This window comes from Pteronotus mesoamericanus, unplaced genomic scaffold (genome assembly GCF_021234165.1).
Source record: "Pteronotus mesoamericanus isolate MK-2021 breed Mesoamerican mustached bat unplaced genomic scaffold, CSHL_Meso_final contig_173, whole genome shotgun sequence".
NCBI classification, from domain to species: Eukaryota; Metazoa; Chordata; class Mammalia; order Chiroptera; family Mormoopidae; genus Pteronotus; species Pteronotus mesoamericanus.
In genome coordinates, this window is record NW_026555072.1 from 7,183,310 (window position 1) to 7,200,503 (window position 17,194).

At 37.7% G+C, this 17,194-nt stretch overlaps 1 pseudogene; it reads right to left on the reverse strand.

Annotated features, from left to right (window-relative positions):
- Positions 1 to 2,559: 2,559 nt before the first annotated feature.
- LOC129065053 (arylsulfatase K-like) lies at positions 2,560 to 10,564 on the reverse strand (annotated as a pseudogene).
- Between the last annotated feature and the right edge of the window lie 6,630 nt (positions 10,565 to 17,194).

Sequence of the window (17,194 nt, forward strand, 5' to 3'; positions counted from 1 at the left end):
CAGCATATGTGTGGCTCATTTTTTTTTTTTTTTATCCATTCAGCTATCCTATGTCTTTTGATTGGAGTGTTTAATCCATTTACATTTAAAGTTATTATTGATAGGTACTTATTCATTTTTTTCCCTGTGTTCCTCTCTTTCACACTCTTTTTCTTCACCTTCTTAAATCAGTCCCTTTAGCATGTCTTGCAGTGCTGGTTTGGTGGAGGTGTATTCTTTTTACCTTCTTTTGTCTGGGACAGTCCTTATTTCAAGGCCTTTTCCTTAAGATTTCTCTGAAAATCCTTTGTATTTGGAGATAAGGAAACTTCTTTCCTCAAATTAAATGGAGGGCACCTTTCACATGAACATCTTAGGACTTGCTTTGGAAGAAGATCAGAAAGCCATTCCTGCACCTGCCTTTTTCTCAAATTCCTTCAGCCTAAAATAATCAATATGCCAAGTTGCCATATTTTGGGTTAACATATCCTAAACACCATCAGGGCTCACTATTCCCTTATACTGAGGTGAAATCTTTCTAACTTTTTTACCCAATGTCCCATGAATCAGAAGTTTTCAAATCTGGCTAGTGGGAATAGGCACTATTACCAGATTGGTATAAGTTCAATACTTTAATCCTTCCAAATGGTTCTTTTCCTGGCTTTTCATAGTTTTGTGTCACTTGTGGTCTGATTAGTACTCTGCTGAACACTCAAGGGCCCTTACAGATCTCTGTAGTTCTCTCTCTGAAAGTCTCTCTTCTCTCTAGTATCCTGTCCTTTGACCTCTAGATGCTATGGACTCCCTGAACTGTTGGCTCTGTCTCCTCAACTCAGGGAGTTTGCTATGTTCCACCTGGGCCACCCCTCCATGTGCCTCAGCCTGGAAACTCTGGGTAATCACAGGATTCATATAATTTGTTTTTAATCTCATAAGAAACATTGTCCTTCATTGCTTGATATCCAATGTCTTGAAAACTGTCATTTTCGTATATGTATTTGTTTTATTTAGTTGTTTCAGGTGTAAGGATAAATCCAGTTCCTTTTACTGCATCTTGGCCAGAAGTGAAAGTATCGGTTTGCATTCTTTAATATCAGTTAATTTGAAAATTTTATGTCTGTTAGCATAATATCTCTTATTATGTGAAATGACAGTTTATATATTTTGCCTTTTTTCTCCTATAGCAATTTGCCATTTCTCATTATTTTAGAAGAATGTCTTCTATACTAAAAATATCAAACCAATGTCTGCCACATGTTATAAATATTTTATCCATTTTTTATTTGCTTTTATTTTTGATTTATTTAATTTTTGTAATGCAATTATTTTCAGTTTTTATTTAATCAGAACTATTATTCTCTTGATATTTTTTGTTGATTCTGCAGTTAGATACTGTACCAATAGTACATACACACATACTGTCTTCTATTTATTTTTATGATTTTATTAAAATGATAAAGAATCATAAAGAAGTAAGAAATCACAATTCAGGTTTCTGGGAAGACTATAGCCAGAACATGTTTTATGGCATTTAATTTTTTTAAAAACTCTTATTTATTGAATTTAGAGGAAGAAAGAAACATTGGCATGTTGTTCCACTTATTTATGAATTCTTTGCTTGCTTCTTGTATGCCCTCTGACTGGGATACCTGAAACCTTGGCATATTGGGACAATGCTCTAACCAGCTGAGTTACCCGGCCAGGGCAGTAATGATATATTTTTAATCTATTAGGTTAGCAAAGGGTGTGAGGGCATACATTGCTGGTGAGAATTTAAGTTGGTATAATTTCTTTAGGGGATAAGTTGGTAGTATTTTGTTAGATATTGGTCTTGCCCCAGCAATTTCATTTCTATGTATCTACTGTTAAGTGGGGAAAAAAAGAGAGCAAGATGCAGAACATTTTATATAGTATGCTACCATTTGTGTGTGTTGGGAGAAAAGAATATAAAGTTTGTATATGCATGGTGTGTCTCTAAAAGGACACAGGCTATCGTAGTGGCCTCCAGGAATGGGAACTGGGTGGCTGGGGGACTGAGAAAGCAGGGAAACTTCATTCTCACTGTTAACTCTTTTGTACCTTTCAGAGCGTGTATCTTGTACATATATTACTTATTAAGAAAACCAGTAATAAAGTCAGCCTTATCCAGGTATCTATGTCCAATCAGATACACTCATCAAAAAAAAAAAAAATACAAGTGGCCCATGCCCCATCAGATACAAATAATGCATCAGAAACCATCAAATACTCACAAATTACTATTTATGGTTCATAAGTAACAATCAATAATAGCTATTCTACATTTCATGTTATTCAGAGGAACATAATTTTATATGCTACTATTTGCTTCCATCTTTTTAATACTTCCATTAAGTTGTTAGAAGTTAGTAAGAATGAGATGTTGATACTAATCATTTTTGAAAACATATAATTCTATAATGGTTGTTTTCTATTTTAAAATAGTGTACATTCTTTAAAAGTAAAAATCAGTAATTATTAAAATTAATACTTAAAACACATAATTAATCATGATCTTTTAACATGTTTCTATGTAGTTCTGGAACATTTTCTTATTTTTGTTCATTTTTTTTTTGGATTAGTATCGGTTTTAAGCCACTGATCAATTGCACTTTCATACTTCCTAGGTTCTTTCAGCCAGTCTTGGTGCCACCTAAGATTTGCTATAATATTTGAATAGCTTTGCCCTACACTTTGTTTCCACTTGATAAACTGCTCTTTATTGTATTGGTGGACAGAAGCAGAAACTTTAGGGTAGTTTATAATTGAAGAGCCTTCTGATAAAAAGAATACGCAATTTCTGGAAATTTTGTAGCAATATTTGTTAGTTCATCTGTATCTGAGGAAACATCAAAGAGTTGAGGCAGTACTGAAGCACCATCAGAGTAAGCTATATACTTCCACTGGTTAGTTCACAGCATGTAGGTGGAAGCATTCACATTGCATCAATGAAATTCACTCAGAATCCAGGGAGGATGTAGGTTTTTTGATTTATTCTCATTCTTAAATATTTATGATGATAATGGCAACAAAGAATATCCACTCAGGTTCTGAGACAGAGGAACTCTAACAATAACAAACATTGTAGGAAAAATATCCACAAGAGAAACCATATTTGATACTTGTACGTTGGCCTGAATTCCTGGTCCCATTATCAACAGTGGAACATGGGCGCTATTTTCATACATGCTCATTTTATAAAACTGACGGTGTTCCATGGCCAGCTCTATGTGGCCTGAGGTATAAATGACGATAGTATTCTCAAGAAGGTCTAACTGGTGAAGAGCCAAAATAATTTCACCAAGCATGGTATCTGTCTCACCACACAAAGCATAATAAAATGCTCTAATATTCTTAATTTCTTTTTCTGTAAACTTCCCAGTGCAGTTTTTTGTATAAGAAGAGTAATAGTCTGAAGGGTGAATTTCTGAGAGATGCAAGCACTTTGGGATTTTGATGGCATCATAAGACACTTTCTTAAGCCAATAACTAGATGTGTGACATATTGAAGATCCAAAATTTTCTTCTGAAGATGGTGAAATATAAGAGTATGGTAAATTTAATCCCAAATACAGAAAAAATGGTTGAGTGTGATTACTCACTGCTTTTCTTTTTTTTTTTTTCAAATTACCCAATTTTATTTTTTTAATTGTTCAAACTTTTTTTTAATTTCAAACATTTTTATTGTTGTTCAGTTGCAGTTGTCCTCATTCCCCCCCCCCATTATTCTCCTCTGACGCACACACACCCACCTTCCAATTTTACTCTGTTGCCTTACGCCCTGGCTCCTTTATACATCTTTCTTGATGGCCCTTCCCCTTCTTTCCCCTATTACCCCTCTCGCCCCTCCCCTCTGGGTACTGTAAGTTTCTTCTTTATTTCGATGTCTCTGCTTATGTTTTGCTTGCTTGTTTTGTTGATTAGGTTTCCACTTATATGAGATATCATATGATATTTATCTTCTGCATCCTGGCTTATCCACGTAGCATAATGCTCTTCAGTTCAATCCATGCTGTCACGAAGAATAAGAGCTCATTTTTTCTTTCTTTTTCTTTAAATTAATTAATTTATTTTTACAAATAAATTTGTCTCCTCCTTCCCCCATCACTTTCTCCTGACCCGCTCCCCCTTCTCACTCCTTCAATCCTTCCCCACTTTGACTTTGTCCATGAATCCTTGCTATATGTTCCTTGACTTTCCTCTTCCCTTCCTTTTCCCCCGCCCATGCCTCCTTCCTTCCCTCTTGTCTCTGTCAGTTTCTTTTTCTTTCAGTGTTGCTGGTCTTATTTTCCTTGCATCTTTGTTTTGTTGGTTAGGTTTCGCTAATAGGTGATATCATATGGTATTTGTCTTTTACTCCTGACTTATTTTCTTAGCATAATGCTCCCTAGTTCCATCCATGCTGTCACGAAGGGTAGTCATTCTTTTTTTCTTTCTGCTGTGTACTAGTTCATTGTGTATATGTACCATGACTTTTTGATCCAATCATCTACGGATGGGCATTTAGGTTGCTTCCAACACTTGACTATTGTAAATTGTGTTGTTATGAACATTGGGGTGCATAAGTTCTTTTCAATTGACGTTTTGGGTTCTTAGGGTATACTCCCAGCAGGGGAATCACTGGACCAAAAGGCAGTTCCATTTTCAGCTTTTGGAGGAAATTCCACACTGCTTTCCACAGTGGCTACACCAGTATGCATTCCCAACAGTGTACTAGTGTTCCCTTTTCTTCACAGTCTCGCCAGCACCTGTTGTTTGTTGATCTGTTGATGATGGCCATTCTGACCAGTGTGAGGTGGTATCTCCTGGCGATCTTGATCTGCATTTCTCTGATGGCTAGTGATGCAGAGCATCCTTTCAAATGTCTCTGGGCCCTCTCTATCTCTTCCTTGAAAAAGCATCAGCCCAGGTCCTTTGCCCATTTTTTGATTGGATCATTTGTCTTCTTGGAGTGGAGTTGAGTGAGTTCTTTATATATCTTGGAGATCAAAGCTCTATCTGATGTATCATTAGCAAATATATTTTCCCATACGGTTAGCCCACTTTTCATTTTGCTGATGTTTTCTTTTGCCGTGCAGAAGTTTCTGATTTTGATCAGGTCCGACTTGTTTATTCTTTCCTTTATGTCCCTTGCTTTAGGAGACATATCAGTGAAAAAATTGCTGCGTAGGATATCTGAGAGTTTCCTGCCAATATTCTCCTCTAGGACTTTTATGGTGTTGTAACTTACATTTATGTCTTTTATCAATCTTAAGTTTCTTTTTGTGTATGGTGTTAACTAATGATCAAATTTCAATTTTTTGCATGTAGCCATCTAGTTCTCCCAATACCATTTGTTGAAGAGGCTATTATTATTCCACTTTATGCTTCTGCCCCCTTAGTCAAATATTAGTTGCCCATCTAGACCTGGGCTTATTTCTGGGCTTTCTATTCTGTTCCACTGGTCTATGGATCCGTTTTTGTGCCAGTACCAGATTGTTTTGTGTATAGTGGGTTTGTAGTATAGTTTGATGTCCGGTATTGTGATCCATCCTACTTTGTTTTTCTTTCTGAAAATTGCTGCAGCTATTCGGGGTCATTTATGGTTCCATATATTTTTTTCAAATATCTGTTCTATTTCTGTGAAATACATCATTGGTATCTTAATGGGGATTGTGTTGAATCTATAAATTGCTTTAGGTAGTATGGGCATTTTGATGATATTAATTCTTCCAATCCATGAGCACAATAAATGCTTCCATTTATGTGTGTCTTCCTTAATTTCTTTCATCAATATTGTATAGTTTTCTGCATACAGGTCTTTTACCTCCTTGGTTAAATTTATTCCTAGGTACTTTATTTTTCTTGTTGCTATATCGAATGGTATTTTTTTTTCTGATTTCTTCTTCTTCTATTTCATTTCTGGTGTACAAAAATGCCTTTGATTTCTGAATATTGACTTTGTATCCTGCTGTTTTGCCACATTCACTTATTAGGTTGAGAAGTTTTTTGGTAGAGTCTACAGGTTTTTCTATGTACACTATCATGTCATCTGCAAACAATGATAGTTTTACTTCCTCCTTTCCTATTTGGACGCCTTTTATTTCTTTTACTTGTCTGGCCACTGAGGCTAGAAGTTCTAATACCATGTTGAAAAGAAGTGGTGAAAGAGGATATCCTTGTCGTGTGCCTGATCTTAGCGGGAAAGCTTTTAGTTTTTGCCCATTGAATATGATGTTGTCTGTAGGTTTTTAATATATGGCCTCTGTTAATTGATGAATGCCCCATTTATCCCCATTTTGTTGAGTGTTTTGATCATAAATGGGTGTAGTATCTTATGGAATGCTTTTTATGCGTCTATTGAGATGATCATGTGGTTTTTGTCTTTCCTTTTGTTTATGTGATATATTACGTTTATTGATTTGCGTATATTTAACGATCCCTGCATCCCTGGGATGAATCCCTCTTAATCGTGGTGCATAATATTTTGAATGTATTGCTGGATGGGGTTTGCCAATATTTTGTTGAGGATTTTAGCATTTATGTTCATTGGCAATACTGGCCTGTAATTTTCTTTCTTTGTAGGTTTTTTATTTGGTTTTGGGATTAGGGTGATTTTGGCATCATAAAAAGTGTCTGGGAGTCTTCCCTCCTCTTGGATTTTTTGGAATAGTCTCAGAAGGACAGGGGTTAGCTCTTCCTTAAATGTTTTGTAAAATTCTCGTGTGAAACCGTCCGGCCCTGGGCTTTTGTGTTCTGGGAGTTTCTTGATTACTGCTTCAATTTCCCCAGCTGTTATTGGTATGTTCAAGCTTTCTGTTTCTTCCTCCTTCAGTGTTGGAAGATTATTCTTTTCTACAAATTTGTCTATTTCATTGAAGTTTTCAAATTTCTTGGCATATACTTGTTCATAGTAATTTCTTACAATCCTTTGTATTTCTGTGGTATCAGTTGTTATTTCTCCCCTTTCATTTCTGATATTATTTATTTTGGTCCTCTCCCTTGTTTTCTTGATGAGTCTGCTTAAAGGCTTGTCAATTTTACTTATCTTTTCAAAAAACCAGCTCCTGGATTGTTTGATCCTTTGAATTGTTTGTGTCTCTATGTCATTCAGTTCTGCTCTAATCTTGACTATTTCCTTCCTTTTACTTGCTCTGGGATTTATTTGTTTTTGTTTCTACAGTACAACTTGAAGTTGTAGTGTTAGGTCTTTTATTTGAAATGTTTTTTATCTTTTTTAGGTAGGCCTGTATTGCTATGAACTTCCCTCTGAGGTCTGCCTTTGCTGTGTCCCATAGGTTTTGGACAGTGTTATGTTTATTTTCATTTGTTTCCAGAAATTTTTTGATTTCTTCTCTTATCTCAATATTGACCCATTCATTGTTTAATAGTCTACTATTTAGCCTCCATGAGTTTGCAAGTTTTTGAATTTTCCCTTTGAGGTAGATTTCCAGTTTTAAGTCCTTGTGGTCCAAGAAAAAGCATGGTATTATTTCAATTTTCCTGAGTTTGCTGAGGCTTGCATTGTGTCCTATCATGCAGTCTGTCTTTGAAGTTCCATGCACATTTGAAAATTATGTGTATTTTTCTTCTTTGGGATGTAAGGTTCTATATATGTCAGTTAAGTCTCTTTGATTCAGTGCGTCATTCAGCTCCACAGTATCCTTGTTAATGTTTTGTTTTGAATATCTGTCCATTTTTGACAGCGAGGTGTTAAAATCCCCTACTATCAGTGTGTTGCTATCTATTTCTTTTTTGAAGTCCAAGATTTTCCTTATATATTTGGGTCCTCCTATGTTGGGTGCATATAAGTTTACAATGTTTATGTCTTCTTGATGGATTCTTCCTTTAAGTATTTTAAAGTGTCTCTCTGGTTCTCTTTTTATGGCCTTTGTTTTGAAATCTATTTTTTTCTGATATAAGTTTTGCTACCCCTGTTTTCTCCATTTGCCCATATGACTGGAATATATTTTTCCATCCCTTTACTTTCAGTCTGTGTAGGTCTTTTGCTCTGAGGTGGGTCTCTTGTAGGCAGCATATGTCTGGGTCATGTTTTCTTATCCATTCAGCTGTGCTATGTCTTTTGATTGGGGCATTTAGTCCATTTACCTTCAGAGTTATTATTGATAGAAACTTACTCGTTTTTTCTCTTTGTACGTGTGTTTTTCTCTGTCTCCTTCTTTTTCTTCATCTTCTTAAACCAGTCCCTTTAGCATATCTTGTAGTGATGGTTTGGTGGAGGTGTAGTATTTTAGCCTTCTTTTGTCTGGGAAACTCCATATTCCCCTTCTATTTTAATTGAGAGCCTTGCTGGGTAGAGCCGCCTTGGTTGTAGGCCCTTGCTTTTCATGACTTGGAATATCTGTTGCCATTCCCTTCTGGCTTGTAGTGTTTCTGTTGAGAAGTCAACTGCTAGCTGTTTCGGGGCTCCCTTGTATGTTACTCCCTTTTTCTCCCTTGTTGTCTTTAGGATTCTCTCTTCGTCTTTGATAGTTGCCATTTTAATGATGATGTGTCTTAGAGTGATCCTCTTTGAGTTCCTCTTGAATGGGGCCCTCTGTGCTTCCTGGACCTGTGAAAACTTTTCTCTCCTCAAATTGGGGAAATTTTCCATCATTACTTTTTCAAAGAGGTTCTATCCCTTACTTCTCTTGTTCTCCTTCCGGTATCCCTATTATGCGGATATTATTGCATTTCAGGGTGTCATGCATTTCTCTAAATGCCTCTTCATTCTTTTTGAGTATCTTTTCTATTTCCTGTTCTTTCTGGGAGCTTTTCCCTACCTTATCTGCCATCGCACTGATTTAATCCTCGGCTTCATCCAGCCTGCTTTGGATTCCTTCTCCTGTGTTCTTCAATTCAGAAATGGTATTCTTCATATCCTCTTGTGTCTTCTTGATAGTTTCTATGTCCTTTTCCAGGTTGATATAGTTTGCTGTAAGATCCTGATAGTTTCTCTGCAGTTTGTCATAGTTATCTTTGAGCTGGCTGAGCTCATTGAGCTTCCTTAGAGCCATTTTTTGAATTCAATATCTTATTGTTTCCTTGCCTCTATTTCATTTAGATCTCTCTGTGGGGATTCCCCTTTTCCACTCATTTGTGGTTAACTTCTTTTTCTTCCCATTTTTGTGATAGTCTATTATATATATATATATATATATATTTTACTTCTCTTTCAATTGATCCGTCTAGATTTCCTGACTTTGTGGATTAAATTTCTATGATAGTAGTCGGGTCTTTTTATTTATTTATTTTTCTTTAATTTTCTTTCTGGGTCTGTCTCTGATGATATCAGTTGTTGACCCTATTTGACCTTGGGTTGTTTGTTTGAGCCTTCCCAGAATCTAGTGTTGTGTCTATCTCCTTTGATAGTCAGTCTGGTCCCTCTGCCTTCATCTGTCATTCTTAGGCTCCACAGGCCGGGGCTGTTCCTCCTGCAGGCAGGGCTGTCATATCCTTACTGGCTGCTTCCACTCAGGGGAGTGGTCATCCTGAGCCAGATGAAGACCATGAAATGGGGAGGGAGTCAGCATCAGAATCCTCCTCGCTGCTCCCTTAGTTTTCTCCCCAGTGTCTCTAACTCCAGCCTCTCCTCAAGATTCTCTAGGCAGTTCTGTGTCTCCTTTGGCCAGGGGTCTACTATCTCTGCAGACATTTCTGCACTCAACACCAAGACCAGCACGCAATTCCTGTCTGGGCCAGACTGTGCTGAGGGCAGGGTTATTATTTCCTTTCATGCTGCTGTCTCTTTGGGCCATGGCTTGCTTTACCAAGATGGAGACCACAGAATGGGGAAGGAGTCGGTACTGGCAACCCCCTGGTTACTCCCAGTTTTTCCCCAACCCCTCCATCTCCAGTCTCTCCTCAGGGATCTGTAGGCAGCTCTGTGTCCCCTTTGGCCAGGGATCTACTATTTCTGCTGGCCACACTGCACTCAGCACCCAGGCCTGCAAGCAACTCCTGGGTGGAGTGCCCTGAGAGCAGGGTTATTGTTTCCTTTATGCCTTAGTGAGATGGAAGCTGTGGAGTGGGAAGTGAGTCATCACCTGGGACCCACTCGCTCATCTCAGTTCTCTCCACAAAGCTTTCCTTACCAATCTTTCCTCAGGGTCAAACCAACTGTGCTCCTTCCTCTGCTCAGAGACCAAAGAAGATGGCTGCCACTGCAAATTTTTGCATTGGCCCTTTAAATGTCTCTTTGCGCCTCCAGCTGCCTGTCTCTGGCAGAAAGCAGCACTATGCTTTTTGCAGTTGTCTTTTGTCTGTGTGCTTTTTGGGGTTCAGATGTGTAGTCTAGGGGTCCCTGCTTATGATTCAGACCCTGTTCTTGTCAGGGGAATCCAACTGGCCATTTCAATGTCCCTCTGATGCTGGTTCCCGTGGGTGCCCAACCCACCCTCTCGAGCCTCCACTGCACTTCTCACCTGTTGGGATGTGTGAAAGTTGATTCCACTGTCTGTCCGAGGCTCCAAGGCTCTTCTCACTCTATTGTTCCATTGTTTTCCAGGTGATTTCTCCACAATTTAGTTGCAACTCCAGTTTATTCCTGGGAGGAGGTCAGTGTGACTTCCACTCACTCCTCCGCCATATTCTCAATCTGTTTTATGGCATTTTAAAACAAATGCCTTTTAGTTCTTAATTTTAGCTTGATTTTGTTCCCTAAATGCAAGTGTTGGGACTTAGATCAGATGGGGTGAAACAATCTATATCCCCACACAGCTATTATTTCAACAAGAGTAAACAATCTTCCTTGACATACTCTGACTGAAGGTTCAGATGAGATTCTAAATGAGAGATCACTCTAATATCTATGGAATGGTAGCAGTGGTTGAGTGAAGCATTTCTAGTAGGAATAAGTACATGGTTAAAAAAGCAAAGTAAATTATCAAGTTCTGTTACATATTCCTTAACTATTATTTTCATGTTCTGTTTTGCTCTCTACATTCTCTTTTCTTTCTTGTCCTATATCGCACAACTTTCTCCAACCACAAATTTTCTCTTCTCTTTATAGATGTTTATAGTGAAGGGTAAAAGAATGTGCCATTTTAAAATAAGCTTCTTTGGCATATGGATTATTTTAAACTAAAGCTCGGTTAGAACCAGCAGACACTAAAAAAGCACTAAAAACAGGGCACAAATTTTTGCTTTTAAAAGTAAATTTTATTTTGTAAGGTGAATTTCCAGTTATAGATATATATCTCTCTCTTTATAGCAGGACTGGGCTTTCTCTTCAAGGTTCTAGGGGACAATCCATTTTGTGGCCTCTTCCAGTTCCTACAGGCTACCCATATTTTTTGACCCTGGCCACTTGCATCTTGAAAACCAGCAATGGTTGTTCAAGTCTTTCTCACATGAAATCACGCTAGCTCTAACTTTTCTTCTGCTCCCTCACTGTCACTTTTAAGGACCCTTGTGATAACATTAGTCCCACCTGGATTATCCAGGATAATCTATCAATTTACAGGTCAGTTGGTTAGCACCATAATTATATCTGCAATCTTAATTTTCCTTTGTCATGTAATACAACATATTACAGATTCCAGGGATTAGAATGTGGAATTAGAGGTACATTTTTCTGCAAACCACAAGGCATTAATTGATGTAGAATACATTGGTGGCCCAACCTGACCATTAAAAAAGAATAAATTCTGGGAAATGTACTTAACTTAGCCAAATTGTCACATTAAAAAGCTACTGCAGTCCGTTCTTGTTGAATTCAAACTCAAGTATACTTAATCTTTGAATAAAGACAATCCTACATAAAACTGAAAACATACTACTCCTTTTCTTAGGAGAGTATAGAAAGTTCTTTTTGTGCCTTTGGGTGATATTCATTCTTCTCATTGTTGATTCACACTCTCCATTTTATGCCATGCAAGTTAAACATTACATAAAGTTAAAAAATTACTAATGACAGAGGGAAATAAATTTAAATATTAATTTATTAAATTACATATAAAATAAATTATTAATAAAAGTACTAAAATAAGGAATACCTATAATTATTGTAGCCCTTATCTCTGAGTGGTTATGTGGCAGGTATTTATACCTATTCCTTTTGTCCTCAGCAACCATCTTGCTTCTTTTAGTTTTTTACCTGGTGGAGTGACCCAAAACTTAGTTTTTGAAGGGGATGGGCTTTTAGGGGCCCTGCCTACATTAAGTTGTAGTATTTCACCTACTTTAATGATAGGATAAGGGAGTACCAACACATACTTTAGCAGGGGTGTCCAACCTTTTGGCATCTCTGGGCCACACTGGAAGAAGAGTTGTCCTGGGCCATACATTAGATACACAAACACTAATGGAAACTGATGAGCAAGAAAAAAGTTTTAAGTAAATTTATGATTTTGTGTTAGGCTGCATTCATAACTATCCTGGGCCGCATGAGGCCTGCAGGCCATGGGTTGTACAACCCTGCAGGGGATTTCCTATATTCCAGACATTCTCATCCTTGTCCCCATTGTATTGCAGTAGCAAGCCAATTTCCCTTTGGTGATCAGAATTGACCTCCCTAGCCAGAATAACCCCCTTCTCTTCCTGTTCATTCAATGGCATGAGACATACAGAGCAGACAGGCAACAGTTTCAGCTTCCAATTTTGAGGAGTCATTGTTGGGTCCCCTGGCAGAAGTATTTCTCTCTTTAGAACTAAGTCCTCAAGACCAACAGAGCCTTAGGTTGCAAAGATGGAGAGCAAACATTTTGCTAGTACATTACTAGGGGTAATAGTGAAAGGAATCACTTCCATTTCCACCCGTTGATTCTTGGATTCATGAATATTGGCTAAAGGAGAAACAACATCATTTACAGCAGGTCCTCAAATAACATTGTCTAATTCAGTGTCATTTTGTTATACTGTTGATGAAAAGAAAATTGATTTATGGCCAGGACCATTGTCTGTGTGGAGTTTGCACTTTTTTCCCATGTCTGTCTGGGTTTTCTCTGGGTACTCTGGTTTCTTCCCACATCCCAAAGATGTACAGGTGAGGTGAACTGATGTGTCTAAACTTTCTCTGTCTGAGAGACTGTAGGTGTGCATGAGGATGCCCTGAGATGGAAGGGCATCTTCTCTAGAGTGGGTTTCCACCTTGTGTCCTGAGATGCTGGGAGAAGGTCCAGCCACCCATATCCCTAAACTGTAATAAGCAGATTGGAAAATAATTTTCTTACCTAGTGGAAGTGGTACATATAATCAACCTGTTACCAGATAGCTGGATGATCACCCCGGGGAATAATGTCATATTGGGGAGTCGGTGGTTTCTGCTTCTTACAAGTTGGGAACTCAGCAGTGGCTGTGATCAGGTCAGTCTTGGTGGGTGGAATTCCATGTTGTTAAATCTATGCATAATTTCCATTCCTGCCACTGTGGCCACATTTTTTATGAGTGCAGTGGGCAATGGCATGAGTAGCTGGGGGATGAGAGTAAAAAATGTATATTGTAGTTACCTTAATATTGTTTGCCAGAATATTCTTGGCTTCCAAAGACAAGTCAATACAATCTAAATCCTTGTATCATCTAGGAATTTCATGTTGCTATTCATAACAGTGACTTTAAATAATAGTGATTTGCCAGAATATTCTTGACTTCCAAAGACAAGTTAGTATAATCTAAATCCTTGTATCATCTAGGAATTGCATGTAGCTACTCATAACAGTGACTTTAAATAATAGTGACTTAAAAGAAACAGTGACTTAAAAGTGGTTTCCAAAGACAAGTCAGTATAATCTAAATCCTTGTATCATCTAGGAATTGCATGTGGCTACTCATAATAGTGACTTAAAAAATAAACAGTGACTTTAAATAATAGTAACTTAATAATAGTGATTTATCTTTCTTTTTCATAAAAAAGTCTAAAATATTCAGTGAAGCACTGTCATGAAAGATTTAAAATCATTGGGAATATAGTGCCCTCCTCTATTTTGTACTGATATACTTAGCAAATGCCTTATATTCTCAAGGTTGCCTTATAATACAGGATGCCTGCTACACCTCTAGTACTTTCATCAAATTCAAGGTTAAAAAAGAAAGAAGAGGTAGAAAATTCAAAAGGAGCATTCATCTGCTGTCTATTTCCCTTTGCAGGAGCTTTTCCAAAATTTCCTCCTAACATCTTCACCTGTATCTCACTTGGCAGGTCTTAGTCATCTGGCCAAACCTAGCAGCACAACAAGATAGGAAATAAATATTTTTACTCGGTCTATTATCTCCCCAAATAAAATTGGGTATTTTTAACTAAGGGAGAAAGGCAGAGTGGATATTTCATTAGCAGCCAGGAGTCTGACACAGTACAGCTAGCTCATTTTCCATGCACCATCCTCTATTATATGCTTTTATTGCTATGGAAGAATTAAAGTGGATAAAACTGCCTCTAGCCCTTCCATGTCTAGTTATTCAATGGATACTTGAATCCAGTTACCAAATCTCTAAGATTCTACTTGTTCATATTTTTGCAAATTAAAGATAGCAAGTAATGAGATCTTTAGTTGTTATTGTGATTTTTTTGCCTTAGGAAAAAATATATACCTATATATATACATAGCACAGTCACTGGCACAAAAGTCTAATTTCTCCCCCTCTCCAAATAAACTTACTCTGCAAAGACAGAATAATAAAAACTAAATGCAAACCACATTAATCAATGATTCAAGGTGATAAAATGGAGATAGACCCCAATATCATTCTGAATCAAATGATATAGAAGGTTAACTGCTCAGCCTTTCATTGGACATCAATACCAAGACAGACTGCTGTGAGGGGACTTAAAAATTACTAGTTCCAAGTAGAAACAGATATCTGTTTTCTTAGAAACTCTGTTTATATTTTTAACTTTTTCATTTATTAACAATGATAAGCAAGCTGTGATGGAGTTGCTCTTTAAAAACAATGATTCATTTCCTCGTAGCTTTCTTTTTTCATAAACCTTGAGTTCTGAGCAAAATCAGCATAAGACCTGTGTGGGTGGAGGGTAGTCATCAGCTAAGTGTAATTTTCAGGTGATCACAGAGCCCATCACTACTTAAGAGTATTCATTTGTTTTAATTGAGAGCCTTGCTGTAAATTCACTCAACTCCACTTCAAGAAGACAAACGATCCAATCAAAAAATGGGCAAAGGACCTGGGCAGACGCTTTTCCAAGGAGGAGATACAGAGGGCTCAGACACATTTGAAAGGATGCTCAGCACCACTAGCCATCAGAGAAATGCAGATTAAAACCACCATGAGGTACCACCTCACACCGCTCAGAATGGCCATCATAAACAGATCCACAAACAACAGGTGCTGGAGAGGCTGTGGAGAAAAGGGAACCCCAGTACACTGTTGGTGGGAATGCAGACTGGTGCAGCCACTGTGGAAAGCAGTGTGGAATTTCCTCAAAAAGCTGAAAATGGAACTGCCTTTTGATCCAGTGATTCCCTTGCTGGGACTGTACCCCAAGAACACCAAACACCAATACAAAAGAACCTATGCACCCCAATGTTCATAGCAGCACAATTTACAATAGCCAAGTGTTGGAAGCAACCTAAATGCCCATCGGTAGATGAGTGGATGAAAAAACTATGGTACATGTACACAATGGAATACTACACAGCAGAAAGAAAAAAAGAACTACTAAACTTCGCAACAGCATGGATGGAACTGGAGAGCATTATGCTAAGCAAAATAAGCCAGGCGGCGAAAGACAAATACGATGTGATCTCACCTATAAGTGGAACCTAACCAACAATACAAAGATGCAAGGAAAATAAGACCAGCAACACTGAAAGGAAAAGAAACCGACAGAGACAAGAGGGAAGGAGCGAGTCAGGGAGGGGAAAAGGAAGGGAAGGGGAAAGTCAAGAAACATATAGCAAGGACTCATGGACAAAACCAAAGGGGAAGAGCTGAGGGAGGGAAGGAGGGATGGGGCAAGGGAAAGTGGTAGGGGGTAGGCAGAGACAAATGCATTTGAAAAAATAAATTAAAATAAATTTTAAAAAAAGTATTCACCAAAAAAGGGGGCTCATTTGAGTGATTTCAAAGCTCTTTAAAATAGCCTCACTGAAAAGAAAATTATCATAATTTATACTATTAGTCATTTCTACCTGAATCAGATACTTTCTGCTTAATACCTAAATGAAGCAGTATCAGGGCATGGAGGTTTTGAATGGTGCAATGGGGTGAGGATTGAATAGAAAACAAGCAGGGATGGGGTATAAGTGGTTTTTAAAGAAAAAAGACAGGAGTAGAAATGATAGAGTTGGATTGGATACTGCATTTGTAGGGCTAAGGGTCCTAGTATTTTAAGCAGCTAAAAGCAAGTATTAAGATGCTGAGTGTTCAGAGGGAAATAAAATATGATATTATTAAAGGAAAGGAAGAGAGAGACAAATTAACCATGATGTTCTTCCTAATAATTGCATCAACTTGATTCTTACTATTGTATTGTGTGTTCACTATCCAAAATCAATTCTATTTTCATCACCATTCATACCCTCTTTACCTTCTTCTCCTCCCATCCTACTTTCCCTCTTGTAATCACCTTGTGGTTGTCTGTGTCTGTGGGTTTTGGTTTTGTTTTGTTTTTTTGTTTTTGTTTTTTGTATAATCTCTTCAAGAGTATCATAATCTCTATTTTTAAATAGACACAGTATCCAACCACTTCTTATTTCCACAACTACCAACCACCATTTCTCCTGGATTACTGCAATAGCCTCCTCATCAATCTCCTTGTTCTCACCACTGCCCCGCCCCCAAAAACATACACACAAAGCATAAAGAAAAATCTTTTTCAATACAATAACCAGATTGTGTCACAATGCTTAAAACCTTCCAGTGGCTTCTTTTATCTCTCATAGACTGGCCCCTAGATGTCTCTTGATTTCATCTCTCAATGTATATATACTTCCCAATGAAGTATAATGGGCAAGGGAAAGAGCCCATTATACTTCAGGCATTCTGGCCTCTGCTGGACCTCCAAGGTGTCAACAGCGCTAATCTTCTGAGCATTGAAAATTATGATGTCCTCTCCCTAGAATTCCACTCCTCTAGAAATCATTTATTTACTCTCCCACTTGACCCAGATCTCTGCTTATAGGTCACCTTTTTAGTGAATTTTCTCTGAATATCTGATCTTAAAAGGCACTAGCACCCTACCTTATAACACTCCATCTTTTTAGCTTGCCATATTTTCCCTCATAGTACTTATCACAATTACACACATATACTGGGTCCAACA